The sequence below is a fragment of the Neodiprion pinetum genome, chromosome 4 (genome assembly GCF_021155775.2).
Source record: "Neodiprion pinetum isolate iyNeoPine1 chromosome 4, iyNeoPine1.2, whole genome shotgun sequence".
In the NCBI taxonomy this organism is placed as follows: Eukaryota; Metazoa; Arthropoda; class Insecta; order Hymenoptera; family Diprionidae; genus Neodiprion; species Neodiprion pinetum.
The window spans coordinates 8,487,195-8,503,301 of record NC_060235.2 but is presented as its reverse complement, the minus strand read 5'-3'; the positions used below and the strand labels follow the sequence as shown (position 1 = coordinate 8,503,301).

The following is a 16,107-nucleotide window of genomic DNA, read 5'->3' as shown; positions in this document are numbered from 1 at the left end:
AGAAATAGCATGTTGCGGGTTGTTATCGTAAATTATGTTACGCTATGAAGTTTATTATAACCGAAAGCCCCAAAAATTGTTTCTAATTTTTCTTTGAAACAGTCTCACGTCGTTAACACGAAACTGTTTCAGTCAAGAAAATAACCAATTGGTGAGCAGATTTTGAAGACATCTCAACAATGACACCAACTAAGTGTTAAGAAGTTACATGCAGTTGCCGTAGGCAAAGTTCAAGATTTTTTTTTCATATATAAAATGCAGGAAATGGAACGAAATAGAACAGAAAAATTAAGCTACGATAATATGAGCCTTTGGATCGAGAAAAACTTTATCAACTCGTGAATCGCAAAAAATTTGAAAACACTACAAGTTGCCCCCAAAAGTCAAAGGTGTTTCTATCCTGATCACCGAAAATCAGTTAGTATTAATGCATTCGGTGTTAATAACAAACTGTATTAACATCGCGCGTGGGTCCAAAGAAATCCGCTCCGATTGTAAGGTTAATAAGCAGCGTCAAAAGCTTGGTTTTAGACCAGTCTTTGTTATTAACACCAAATTAACACCGAGCTTTTGACACTGCTCATCAACACCGTAATCAAAGTGGACCTCTTGCGACCACGCGCGGTGTTAAAATGGTGTCAAATCTAGCACCATTTTTTTTACAGGGAAGATATGCATGTAGGCTACTTTTTCAAGCTTAAAAGTTGTCTGTTTGTACTTTCCTTCAGGTATATAATTTACGTTCGTTGACTGTGAGTCTCATAAAACGAGCAGCGAGTATACCGCGGTGGTATACTGCTGTGGTGTTTTAATAAAACGGGGTTCACGTCCCGTTTATGAGTACAGTTGAATTTATGTCGGGTCGAACGTCAAGTGACGGGGCTTGAACTATATTTTTATCGAGCCGTCAAACCTTACCAACGTAGGTATCACGAAACAGTTCACAGGACTAATACTTTCGCAACACTCGTGCAGGCTACACGAGTGAACGCAGGCGGAGGTTTTTTTCAAAATTAGGGATCACGTCGTTCGAGAGCGAAGGTGATCCTCCGAGGTATGCTTATCATAAAGGACACATTGGGTTTTCGAGTCAGGTAGGTTTCACAATCTGGTCAAAGGTCTCTTTGAACCCATATACAACGGTTTCAGATGTACACACAGGATTCAATACGTACCACCTCATTAATGAAGGGGTTGTTTTAATTGGACAGCTGAGAATTCTAGAATCGATACGCGAAACGAGCTGCGATTGAATCTCGCGGAGAAGCAGAAACAGTCGTATTGCCTTATTGTGAAATTCAAACCGTGATCTGGGTAAGCTCTTTGAATATTTTTTTTTGTTTTTTTTGTTTTCTTTTTCTATCATACGAGTTTACAAACTTATCAGTAAAATGGTGTATTTTTTGCATTAATGTTATGAATACAAAGTTTATACACAAAAAAAAAAAAAAAAATCAAACATGAGGGTGCAAAAAACCTTGAGGCAATATTTTTAATTAATTGAAAATCTTACAGTATTTTGGTTGCATACAATTTGACCTATTCAGTTTTTATATTCGGTTTGTTTTTTGTAAATAACATTAGCGCGAACAGTTATTGATAATGGTATCAATTGCAAAAAAGCTCCGTACAAAACTTTTGTCGGCCTCACGTTCACGGGGATGAATAAAAAACGAATAATTACACCTTTAATTTCAAAATGGCGACCGTTCTATCGCCCTCAAAGTTCCGGAAACTGAGTTCAACACTCACGGCTGACCTCCCTACGAAATGTGAAGAAAACAAAAAAAAAACAAAATTGCGTTCTACCCAAAACGCAGAGTCATTCATCACTTGACCCTGCTGTAGTCTAGTTTTTCCTTTTTCGAATAAAAAGAATCGAAAGATTAAAGAATATCAAACCGAATACATTTCCCAGCTGTGCTAATCTCTTTCTCAGCTGCAAAAGCGAGCAAAATCTGACGAACCTCACGCGCCCCGAACGTTTTGATAAGAGATTAGTTTATTGAAATACAATTTGGTGAATCGTGCTATTGTACACGTCGAAAAATCAGTAGTATAAAAGAGATGTTCAAAAAGTTTTCCCATCTCGATGCTGGAGCACTGGTCCATATGTTCCTGACTGACATGTTGAAGCCTGCAGGATGCAAGGGTCCAGCATGTATCCTGTTCCCTGAATCTTCCGGGGAGCTTCATCGGTTTTTCTAATTGTTAGTCCGTATGCAAAGTGCATATGAACCAAGCTGCACCAACCACGATGCTCATGAGGTGCAGTACCGTAAAACTTTCGCCTTGTACCTGGCACAGGGAGACTTTGCTTACCAACGTTCTAGATTAAAGTCTTGAGCAGGTGCCCCTGGCTCTTGGGCCAAATTGAAGCCGCTGTACAAAGGTGTGGCCGCCAGCTACCCGCCCCGTCATATATAGTCGATTCTAATTGCACCTTCATTAAGCCTCGACACCTGAACCGTGTCATCTTCTCGCTTGTTAGGCGATCAAAGAGTTGCTCGGATTTTTTTTTTCCACCCACGTTTCGTGTTTCATCTGCCCCTTTTTTAACTCTCATTTTCACCTTGGCGTTGGTGCTGATGTGTTTTTTTTTTCGATCTGGGTAGATATCTCAGCGTCACAGTAATCGGTGAAACAGTTTCACTTTGAATTTACAATCGTGAGTGAATTAGTCATCATATGATGACCTGAAACCTTCTGACTGGTTGATTTCAGTGACGGGAGGGTATTTTTGTAACAATTGTCGAAACGAATGATCTGTAAATTGATGGATCAAGACTGGTGAATCGTATGATTGAATGGATTATCCATTACAACAATTTTTCCATATGTGGAACAAGTGGAATCCTTTCGGCTCGCATGTCTCTCCTCTCCTGAGTCGCAAACGATTTCTGTATAAAGCATGAATGCGATTCGAGTATTATAAGTTGTCCTTTTCATTCTTCAATCTTCCGTTGGTCAACTTATACGAATCCGTCCATGTTTTTTACCCACTTGAAAGCAAAAAAAAAAAACAATTCCCTTATCATTGAGGTACTTACTTTGAGGTTTCTTCTCGATATTCCTACAGTTGGATTAAGAAAATGCTTGACAATTTAATAATTACAAATTAATTAAGAAGAAGACATGGAGTCGAGTGACCATTTAGCAGAAAGTCGTACTGGACGAATTCGTGTACGTTGTCCAACGGAGAGTTAACGAGTAAGTGAATGACGTATTCATATTGATGTCAACTTACGGAAACTGGAATCGATACAAAAATTGTATAAGCTGAACAATTTTGAAGAATACGTAAAAGTGGATCATACTTTTAAATAGAGTGGGGTCCTCAGAAACTCCGTCAAGCGTTAATTTTATGTCATAAAATGTGAAAAGCGTGTTAATTCGAGGGGAGTAAGAAGAAAGAAAAGGGAAATTATAATTCTTTTGTATAACGTTGTTATTCAGTGAATTTCGTCGTGTGTAATGTAATATTCATTACACACAGACAAACGCGCACACGCAGGGTATTACGGGTGACAATTATAGATCGAACCTGATAACATGGAACATGAAACGAGCAGTTTGTCGTATAACGGCGGAGTAATACGTACAATCATTCGGCAGCTCCGAAGGTATTATACAACGATACCCTACGGTATTAAAAACTTTATAACGAGCGATGAAACTTGAGTACAGGCGAAGAAAACGAGAACAGAAAAAAAAAATCTCTCTGCACCGTGTCGCGAAATGTGTCAGGGATTGGATTTGTCAAAAAGGAGTCGGAGAATAATTGGGGAAATGATTTCGCGAATGAGAAGACTAATAATTAAAGAAAAACAAAAAACTCGTCGCTAACTTGCAGTTATTCGCGAAAGAAGCCAGAACGAGTTTGGTAGCGCGTCAAGTTGACCTGGTATATTTTTCAAAACAGTATTTTCCCTATATTCACGGAATGTGTAGAAAGAGCGTGCAAAGAACGGCGAGATCGATCCTCGAAAAACGGGTTTCTTTGAACCCCGATTGCGAGTTTAATAAGCAGGCCTTCGGTTATTATTAAATTTCAAACCCCGCGATACTTGCAATTTCAAATTCTGGGTGTATCCCAATTTATCATCCGCACGCTTCGCGTCAAATCGATACAACGGCGTTGTTAATCACAAGTTGGGTCCGTGGATATAATTAAGTGGAATAAATCGTCGAGCAGAATCGTAATTCAAAAGTAAACGAGTTAAACTTGAGGTTTGAAATCGCTGTGAGCTCAGCTACTGAAAACAAAATATAAAGGATCGATCAGATGCAGGGGTCTCCTATGTCTCGGCGAAACATGCAACGGTTGTGGATACGGAACATGTCGGTTGGCATCGAAGGTTCGTTTGTAAGGGTGGTGGAAGTTTCTCCCTCGGCGTATACTCGGGGGTTGGTCCGCAGGTGGGGGTGTACCTGTACCCACGTTATATCGACGTGCCGCGTTTTTACCATTGCGTGATTTTCCACCAAGGATACGGATCGGACTCACGCGATACGTAGGCATGTATATTTCGTATACACGTACGACTCTTCATGGTTCGTACCTACGTGCAATATTATATTAGATTATACACAGGGCTGGTACAGGTTCAAAGTACCCACAATTATTTAAACAAATTACCGACGTTACGCCGCTCCTGCTGTAGCTGTAATAACATTGCAATTTCACAACGGTCGCGATGCTCCGCAGATTATGAACGTTCAGGCTTCAGAGGTGGCTTTCGCATTTCGCGAAACGAAGTATAAAAAGTTAAAACGTTTGAATCAAGGCACAAACGACCTTGTTTCAAAATAACTTCAATCGCGAAATTGACAAGTCAGTCGGATTCTAGTTTTGTGAAAATTTAGTCAGCAATGCGACGGCGTCGGCAATTTTCGACAGAATTTCTACCGGCTATGGTAATGGTTGAATCATGTTCACCCTGCTCTTCATTATTCTCCAGCTGGCTACGTGTTTTCGAATAATTCATTGGCGATTTTTACATACACTGGTGCATTGAGTTAACGCGATGCTCGGAACTGTATAAAACTTCGCGTGATCATTGCTAAGATTCGTTCTTACACGCTTTTAGGATTCTTTCTGCATCAGATTTTTTTTGCTGATAATTCATCACTACAATATTCAGGTACACTCAGACGGATAGGAATTTTGTAACGACCGAAGCAGTCTTATCGCTTCATCAGACATACATTTTTGTTTATCTTTTCAGTGAAAACCGGGTAAGATGGTTGACCTACTTAATTATCCAATGGTTGAACTGGTTTACCGTCCAAAACAGTTAAAAGTAAACCTGTGAACAGGTTAGTTGATTTTTACACGAAATAATTTTCAGCCGATTCAAAAAGTAACCGGTTCAACTGTTCAACTTTTTTGGACGATCAACCGTTTTAATCTTTTACCAATTAACCAGTTTGACCGTTTCGGTGAGTTAAACCCGTCGAAATATACAGTCATAGTATCAAATAGCTATAATGTGGTAAAAGTAGACCAGCAACAATTAACACCGAACCATTTGTACTCTGCAATATAAGAATGTTTAATCGAACGATTGACTTTTAAGTCTTGAAGTCTTGGAAGTGTAGCGACATTACCTATGTTCAAGGATGTCAGCTTAGTGGCGCAAACAGAAGATTTGTGAACGTGAGTGATTACAGTCTATCAACGCCGAATATTGCGTGATAGGATTTGTCACGACACATTCAAACAAGCATTGTACGAGTAGCTATCTGAGCCTCTAAGTTTGAAAGCGAACGTGATTTCTATGAGAGACTTCGGGTAAGACCAGGCTTTGATATGTGAGTAGTAAAGAATGAGTGACCTTGCTTGGGGACAGTATGTGAAATGTTCGCAAGTTTGCAATATTATAGGACAAAAGGCTTGAGTGAATTCAGTGATGGGTAATGGATAGAGGTCTTCCAATGCGACAGGCCGATTTTGATAAAATTTCACAGACACATTTTGGGAAAAAATGAAGAGGCTCGTGTTTCGGGGCTTTAACATATCGCAGAATGGACCCTTCGACTGCAGCCATGTTTGTGGTGGCATGCTTTGTATTGTAACAGATAATCAATTTTACGGTCATTGTTTTGAAAATCGTATTGATCTCCAATTATCCGTCTAACTCTGAGGGACCGCAAAGTTTGCCTTTTATAGGCCATGAATATCTCTTTATTGGTAGCACTGGAGGTAAGCGACGTCATTTCATTTTGGATATTGAGTCTTCAGTAGCGAATAACAATATGTTTAAGCTCTTTACAATATTCAATTGCAGTTATCTTCAACAGGATCATTGAACTAGGAAAAAATATATCCTACTTCGATTCGACTCTCGATTGGTTACCATTAAATATTTATGACTACTTTTCCTGAACATCTGAAGGTGAAGTAGAATGATAATAATCGAACGCAGATGAAACTTTTAGATTCGAGTTGACTCGTCATTTCAGGTGATACTCATCAGTTCGAAGACCATTGAGACAAAATACGTTTGTGATTTCATGCTGCCCAGGTTGGGGGACGGATTAGTCAACGCTTCTGGCATGAGAACGATATCGCTTTGCTATTCAAGTTCCTTCAAGATATCAGACTCAGGAAAGGGTTGCTTTGATCTCGCTAAATTTCGGATAATGTCTGCTGTATTGAAGTAAGCGTTTCTCAAATAAAGTAAAGATTTTTTTATTACAGCGTCAATATAGAAAATGCATCTAAAGCTGCTTCAGCCATCCTTAAATTATATGGTTCTCAAGTTTGTCGTCGAAATATGTTCCGATCGGTCAGTAATACTGGCCAAGAAAATGGAGAAGCACTTGGATGGACCAGAATTTGACATACAGAGATACGTTTCACTGTGTTAATTGGACACGGTTTGTGGTAGGTCGGATATAATTTGAGTGTCATCAATTATACCCATGTGAATGATACATTTTTCTCAACCAAAGGCTAGTACGTACATACATTTTACGTGTCGCAGTGGCGACTATGGGCATACATTCGGAAGCAGAGGAAAGCAAGAATCGTCAGTACCAAGAAACAGCACACGAGTAAGTTAGTTGATGAAACCCGAAACGTAATGGCTCCATGTGAAACATAATCCTGTTTCTACAACTCTACCTGAATCACGAATACGTACTTTCTTCAACACACGAATCCGAACTCTCGGATTGTGCAATATATTCTGTTTTCACATGTTGCTGGTTGGTATCGCCAAACAAGCAGTCATCCCCTGGCTAGACTCAGGCTTTATTTACTACCGTACGCAACTTGGCAAGGACGAACAGAAACACACCAAGTTCACGCACGAGTTGGCTGACGATGTAAGTGCAAAACATCTTCGTTGGTACAATTACTTCAGCCATTGGTTGCATCATTAAAAACTTGTAAATAAAAAGTACTCAACCACCCGAATCCATTAACCAGTACTTCAAAAGAGAATTGGGCTGGAATATTTGCAAAGTAACTTAAATTCAGAGTATGGATCAATCAGTGGCCCAGAATTCATTTCTCCGATGTTAAATAGCGAATATGACGTTGCTCAAAAGTTTAATACAGGTGACGAAAACTTGAAAATCGATTTGGATTCAACATTCGTTTCCATCGATTTTGTATTTATGTCATTCCGCAGATTTTTGTTCTGATTTCTCACGTTCTTGCAGTCAATTTTTCGTCACAATGTATGAGTTTCAATCATTCTTGACCCTCTAAAATTTGATCGTAATCTTAATTGCTGATCACCGGTGGTCGAAGGAATTGCATCGGTAAGAGAAATGGGAGATTCGATGACAATGATCTTTGATTACTGTATTAATGATTCATTCGCAAATATAGTTTGATCAAGGATGAAGGGGTACCGATCAAAAGTTTACGGTATAAAATGGAAATTCAGCTAAAACATGTGGATCCTATCATATCAAGGATTCAGAGACGCCCAAAAAAGCATGCCGTTGAATAAGGCAACATTCGTTTACTTTTGAGAATCCAAGTATTTTTACTCCACTAATTGGCTAGCGAGACAAAATGATACAGTTACGAACGTTGATTTCAGAGATAATTAAGTCACTTTGGAAAAAAATTTGCTTTGGTTTGAAACTATTTATTATGGGTGAAAAGATTCTTAATATTCATTTGTGAGTGAAAAGATTACAGTCAACATTTGTACGTGCATAATTAATCATCTTACTTTCACAAAATTAACAACAAAAGTACTTCGTTATTTGCCCTGAATCACATAAAATATATTGTAATATTTTGGAGAAGATTGGTTTGATCAGGATTACTAATTTCTTAGCATAATGAATTCCATCCGCTCTATGATTCATGGTATTTTTAGCACGGGCATTGAAGTAGTTTCACTTCAGGGTGAATCCTCCTACGCAGCACGGTCAAGGATCAATTCAGCTTAATTTAATATATTCTTTATATTAGTGGAATACTAGATTATATTGAAAATGCAACCTTGGAATTAACAAATATTAGACCTGCCTTGTTTTTCCTAAATTCGATGCCATCTGCACAATGAGATTTCCAAAGATCACCGATTCAAACAAGCGGCTTTAGGCTGGCCATGAGTCAGCCCGCAAACTTTCCGTTCTCACACTGCAGGTTGCAAGACCACAGATAAAAAATAACAATATCATGATTCGTGATTAACGATTCAAACTCCCTCGGGTACTGTGTTATATGAAAACGTAACGATTTTTTTTAAATTCTGAATCACTACAACGGAACCACCATTATAAATTTTGCAAGCAAATAAATTTTTGGATTTGTTAGCGGTGACCCAAAAAACTTCCGTCTATCAATTTCTACCAAAGTTCAAATGTTTTTATAATTTTTTTTTTTTTTTTTACAGCATATTGATACGCCAAATTATATATTTTCAAATCTGACTTTAGATTCATGATTAGCGATCAGAAAAAACCTCACGGTACCAATTTTCATTGAAATCCATTCATACATTCTAAAGATATCATCATTTTTATTCCAAATTTTAGAATTTTGTTATTTAAATAATAGAAAAAGTACCGAACCGATCGGAGTCAAAATTTAATAATTTATAAATTTGTAAAAGCCGCGTCAATTGAGAGCAAAATCATGGAAATCCAGTCACTCGTTCTAAAGACATCATCGGACAAAAATATTGACCACGTACAGACACACAGCATCCGTCCGAAAATGGTCGGCACTGATTCTCTAAACCTTGAAACGTCGAGTTTCCTCTGAGAACAAAGAATCGGAAAGTTAGGAAAAAAAAAAACATATAAAACCTGTCGAAAGAGATAAAACGAAACTTGTAAAACCCAGTGCAGATAGATGCATAATTGAATCTAATACACTTTCGAATGTTCAAAAAATTTATTGTAATTTGTGATCACAAATACAGCTGAACAGTAAAATATACAAGAATCAGGTCAATGAAAATCTATACTACGTATCTTTCAGCAGCAGAAATTGAGTGAAATTGAGCGTGGAAATAATTGCAAACAGTATTCTAAATATAGCGTGAGTAATCCGAGATACATTTTGATCCCTGTTTAAAATCGCTGCGGCGCATTATTCTCGAGTTATGGTTTGCCAAGGCAAGCTACGAATTCTAGTACATGACAAGACCACATGGTACTTTCTATTGTGATTTCAGATGTAATTCACCGCATGGATGAATTATTACAATCATAAGAATCAAGTGATTTTGAGCTTGACGATTACGTTGTTTGAAATCCTGTATGGGGCTGTAATCAGTGTGAACCGAAGTCAGAACAATCGCTTCAAGCTTGAGGAATTGAACAAAAAACAGCCATGATTCAGATTTGAAAAGGCAAAAACGTGTGTGGGATGCATGATAATAGATTTACATCGATATATGAGAAGAGAGAAAGGAAATTAAAAGAGAAAATAAGACCAAATTGTCCCCGGAGCAAGTTCATATACGACTCTTTCGCTAGTACATATCGTGGTCTCAATTGCACCGTCTGTTCCTCAGCTAACGGGAACATAAATAAGCATTAAACGTCTCCAGGGTGCAGCTGTACTGCAGGAACAGTAACGGCACATAGAAACTGGAGGGGAACAATAAGCTGAGCTTTCGTGCACGCTTGCAGTGATTCAGTACGTTTCGTGTTCGGTTTCAATTATCGTTGGTTGATCTGCAGAGGCGGTGAGATACACTTCGTAATGATCGGTAGTACGAGGACCTGCACCAACGCGATATCCGGCCTAACGAATCGATTCGCAGCATATAATTGGGCCTATGAGTGATGATTTTTCTCGCCAGGACATTCATTCGTTACCTCGTATCCGCGTGGTTAGCCTTTGCCGCAACACCTGGAAGCCGTGGTGGATTGAACGCTCGCGAAAGTTTTACTTGGATTAAGCAACACCCACTAAAACTTGAACCACTCGAGTTCGCGAACTTGAAGTTATCTAATAATAGAAGAACCAACAATGAACTTTGGTGGAGACGGGTACCTATCGACTTGTGTCGAGAATTTTTCAAAGCCACTTCGGAGCCGGCTTCTGGTTGCGCTACCACTCTGATTTCCGGTCGATGTTATTCTTTCGTCTGCCGTCAGACGAAGGCGGTTCACCACCTGGCGTCTGTAGATTTTTCACCCCAGCTCAATATTGGCGGTTGGTTCGGCTTTCGCGGGTCGGTTCGGTCCGCCTTATCGACAGTGTAAAAGGATTTACGGCGCCACCACCTTCACTGAACACTCCTCCCACTGTTACTACTACCTCTACCCCTGGAATGGGGGAAGACCCGACCTCGACCCAAACCTTGGTTCAACCTGTGCAAGCGTCCTGGTGATTCGCGTCGTGACACAAGAAGGTTGCGACTAAACCCGCGGCACCGTCCACGACCCTGACAGCCACGCGACGATTTCACCCTCGCGCAAAACTCCTGCGCACCACGTCGTCGTCTGCGTGTCTGTATGCATAACCTAAACGACAATCACGTTTTGATACCGTCGGAGTAGAGAGGTGAGCGTAGACCGAGAGAAATTTTCAGTTACGGTTACCGCTCGGTCCTTAACTATTTTCATTTTTTACTGCAATTCAAAAATATAGTTCTAGGTATAAAATGAAAATTAGTTTTCTGGCTGTTACCGGAAAGTCTAGTATTCGTTACTATTCTTTCTCATCACGATCACCGTTACTATATTTTCCTGTAATTGTTGCGAAAATTTAATGCCTGTGCAACAATAAATTCATGCTAAAGCCTTGTTTAACTAAAAAAGTAGAGTAAACTGAAGATGCAATTACCAAAAAAGATTGTCAATAGCGCAAAATGGTTACGCGTACCTCGTTTTTCGTAATTCCAACAATATTCAAAGAGTTTTTTTTAACGATACCTGTTTTACTGAATTTTTCTAGTTACCGTAACAAATAGAATTTTTCTCAGTGTACCAGTCATTGATACGTTTAGGGCCGACAATTTTTTCGGACCCTTTTATTTTCCAAAATCATAAGTTGACGGTACGAATTGTGAACTTCTGGATGACTGAAACCAATTAATAGAGGATTAGACACTATGAATTTATTTTTTTGCAATTTTAGAACCAAGGATCAACCGGATGCTACCAAAGAAGGTGATTAATTGGGACAAGGTCAATAATTGATACACTTGCCTTGGCTGAATCCGTCTGCCGTGATTTGCAATCTCAAGGTTGAATTTAGCTACTTATTTTGTATCAGTGAATTTTATTCGGTCAAGAGTTTCAGACGCAGGGTTTTTGGTCGAGGCTTCGCGAAGCGAGAATTCTTGGGAAATGTGGCTTTACTTGAGACGAGAAAAATGCGTTGAGAAATCGAGAAATCACACTCTGATTATATGTAACTTTAATGTAAAGATTGTTTCTACGAAGAAACTTCAAGTATCGACTATTTGAATAATTGAAAAAAAGACTGTGTGATTGATATTTTCACTTACCTCGGAGAGGAAGCTAAGATAAATATTCAAAGTACCTACTTCTTAATAAAAAGACAAATTAAAAGTTTTACAAGAAGGTACTGAAAGTTTAATTGAGTTGGTTTTTTTTTAAGGAAAATGTGCAAGTAATTAAAATTTCCATTTAAACAAGACTTAATAAATAATAAATGTTGATGATTATTGATAAGCTTAATTTTACTTTGCATTTAATTAACGATTTTATAATTTTACAAAAGTTTTAAAGAAATTTGAGAGTTCCCGGGAGTTCCTGGTCGAGAATTCTCGAGACCCGAGATAAAAAATAACTCGAGACATCAGAAACCATGGTCAGACGATAATATTTTCAAAGACAAGGATAACGTGTGAATAGTGTAATGCGAGATGGTGGTTACGGCTGAAATGCATTGGGAATAAAAACAATTTCAATTTATATCAAACTTACTTGAAGTATCTGTGATTTACTTGAGGTTTTTAATCTGAAGTATCTCGGAGGAATTTGTTCTTCCTGTTTTTATTGATGCTCTTTGAGCCACGGCGAATAACTTGGAAGAACTCCGCATCTTGTGAAGTAACGAAAGTTATGCCTATTAAATGATATTTGAACTGAAGTAGCAATATGCACTCGTCAAAAGTGTATCGAAGTAGAGGAAAGTCAAGATAACGGAATGTTTTTCTTTCCAGCTGGCGAAGGAAAAATATTGTGCCGCTGCGATTAATCTTTTTTTCTCTTATCAAGGCAACGAAGGATTTGGTAGGATGAAGTAAAATTCACTCTGAGTAACTCATTATTCTTTATTGCCACCCGTGGAAAAATATTTGTTGTACTCGAACAGTTTATTTTTTTTTTTTTTCGAGTATCAGATTAGATAGAGCTTCTATCGGAAGGACGTTTTTATTAAGTTATTTATTTTTACTAAATTCTAACTTCTTGACCTTTTTTTATGTCGTAAAAATGATGAGGTTAAGCAGCAGGTTTATTAGCGTAGTTTGTCTTGGATAAAATTATCTAAATTACATAATAAGTGGTACGAAATCATCCAACACTGACATTAGCCCAAAATAAGATCTAATGACGTCTAAGGTCGTTTTAAGATCGTCCTGTGCTAATCGGGAAACATGAACAGAACTAAAGTCAGGTGTCAAGTAATACAAAGCCACTTAGAATGACTTTGAGTTTGTCAGAGTCACGCGAAATGACTTGCACACATATTATTGCTTAACAAAGTTGCAGGTGCTTAAAGCAAAGTCAGGCTATTTGTCTGCATGGGTTCACTTTAGGTCTTAAAAAGTAACTCACGCTTATGCGAAGTTGGTCAAACTAATGCGCACAGTTAGAAAAAAAATGTCCGAGCAAGTCCATTAGAAGTTTTGGGTTGATTCAATCATTTTTTAATGCATAACTAAGTGAAAAAAAAGTATGATGTAGAAATTAAATGTTGATACGACAATTCAAATGTTAAGATTATAATAATTTGTATCATATTTACTAACAGAAATGTAACAAATAACTAAAACATAAAATAGACCTGCTGAGACATTTTATTTACGATTAGATAAATTTTAAGTCAACTCAACATCTCGAAGTAAATCAAATTCAGAGAATGTGACGTTTTTCGGATTGTAAAAATGATCAATCACTCGAAGCAAAGTCAGTTCGATACATACGAACTAGAAGCAGATTTTAAAGCACAACGACGACACTCGAAGTGCAGCAAAGTGATTTTCAGTCATAAAATTAGTTCAAATAATAAAGACTCAAAAGTCTAGCAGCAGAGTTTGAAATTGCGCGATAAGAATCAGCTATTCAATCCGTGAAATCCTTTCAAGTTTCGTCGGTTCAAAGTCAAGTGCGCATGGATCAGAGAGTCGAGTGGTTATAATCTCTGAGAGGATAAATCATCCGAAAAATGAAACAGGCGTTTAGTTTAGAAACGACGCGAGTCGTATAAGCGCAGAAAAGCAGCTCGATTATCGCGTGCCACATCGGTCTAAAGCACATTGTATTTTTCCACTTTGATCGGGTGCAAGGCACGATTCATGCGGTCACCCTCATCCCTCGTTCGCCGATATTCGCTCGTTCACGTCGTCACGGGGCTGAAAACAAAAGGCATTCCAAGCTTGAACTCGGGGGATAAAAATCGATCACGATTTCACTCGCGCCGTTCAATCATCTCCGGCGTATTTTCACACGAGGTGAACAAAAGAAAAACAAAAAAACAGAGTCGAACAGTTCGAAAGAATTTCCATTATGCGGTACGGAATATTACGATGTCAGAGAATTGAGATGGTGTCAATTAATGAAAATAGAGAATTTTACACATTTCTTCGGATTGTTTCATCCGTTATCAACGCGCGAGAAAGTATTTTCACGAATTACGGTATGTAAAACCTTGGCTCGTGATAAACGAGATTTCATTCGTTAGGGAGAATTGGACAATTGATTGAGTTAATTTTTTAGGAGACCAACAAATCACTCTAATGTAAAATCTCCAACAGGTGTTCATCGGTTACGATGTCGTTCCACCTTCTGACGGAATGCTCTATTATTCTCAACGCTAATTTCCTCGTTGGATTCGCGATTCGACTGCTCTTTTCGTGATTTGTTGGCCCGGAACGGGAAGTTGATACGAGTAAACATCCAACTCAACGATCTGAAAGCCAGATGCGTTCTTGCAAATATGTAATTATCACACTTAGAACGAACCGAGTCTCAAGTGAGTTACAAGTACATGAATACACGCTTGGAGGGGAAATAATATTCGCGATGTATAAATGGAAGGCTTTAGGTAAAGTAGAGACACACATTTCATACACGGAGTGCATATAATCACCGTACTCCTCGAGGCGAGAACACCGTTGAGAAGGAATAAAATTACTGTGTTTCGACGAGATGGGGAAAACATTTTGTTCAGCACTTTAACGCAATTTTTTCAGTCACTATTACGGTCAACGCGTAGAAATTACGGTTTGCAAGATTTTCAAGGATTATTCCCACCTTCAAATCAGTTAAGAACGGTACGAAATGGAATAATTCCAATGCCCATTTCTTAGACAATTGCCAAAGTTATAAAGAAAAATGGAATGTCCAATTTATTCGTAATTTTGAATATTGTCTAAACAGACGTAAGTCCATTTTCCGCGTTCAACTGTGCGGACTTTGAATTTTGTCCGTCGATCTCCTCTCACAATATCATTAATATTCAGGGATTCCTTTTGGTGTTTGAAGCAGAAATTCCAAGGCTCGTGGCAGTTGCGGTTTTGGGTAAAATTAAGAGAATTATACTGCGGAAGGAACAGTGCGTGGAATATTGGAAAAGGAAAATCAGTTGGCATTACGATCGATCCAATTCACGAGTAATAAAAGAATTCCGTCAAACACAGCATGGCCGTTTTATACGAAAATATTATATATTTCGTTACATAAATTCTGCTACAATCCATGATTATAACTTCGTAGATCGATTGTAACTCCTTGGTTTATAAAATTAAATTCTTGCATTCGTAACTTTTTATAGAACTTTGATGGGAATATTTTCTCATTTCGTCATCTTTAATTCGAAATAAAGGAGCAATGTGATAACTTATGTGAGTATAATATGAGGTCAGCAAACGCTAACTACACAGGTCTGCAGCCAAAGAGATGCACAGGTCTTTTTTATACAGTTTCTTATAGATTTTTACTCACTGAAACTGCGAAAATTACTAAATGAATTCCACACGTCAGATTTTTTCTCGAACTCGTGCTTGTAGTTTCATTTAGATTAAAACTCTTGTTTAACTCGAAACCTGGCATCCTATTCTTGATTCGAAAAATCCTATGCAAAAGTGATTCCTTAATTTCATTTCGCGTGTATCAAAGTGAGACTCAAAAATAAATACAAACAGGGAAACAGAAAATGAAAAGCGGGAGCGTGTTCGGAGAAGTATGAAAGAAATGAGGAAAAGGTTTCACAGGCAAAAAGAATGAAGACGGAATGTTAAGTAGATTTCATGAAGAAATTATTTGTTTAATTTCATAAGAAATATTGTTTAGTTCACGGTAACGAAATGGTGGTTTTTTTTAATTATTGTTATGCTTTTTTTACGCAAAAACCTTAAAGGCTGCAAAAATACTGTACGTGGTGGATGAAAATGAAAGTCAAATTGTAGATTCTGCGCACTTAAT

The 16,107-nt window shown here is 38.1% G+C and overlaps 1 protein-coding gene across 2 annotated transcripts in view; it reads right to left on the bottom strand.

Moving 5' to 3' along the window:
• LOC124216388 (protein artichoke) overlaps positions 1 to 10,819 on the bottom strand; it is a 268,737-nt gene extending 257,918 nt beyond the window's left edge. For both annotated transcript variants that reach the window (XM_046620863.1, XM_069135312.1), the window contains exon 1: positions 10,303 to 10,819. The gene's annotated coding sequence lies outside the window, so the exon portion shown is untranslated. The remainder of the gene's footprint in view (positions 1 to 10,302) is intronic.
• Between the last annotated feature and the right edge of the window lie 5,288 nt (positions 10,820 to 16,107).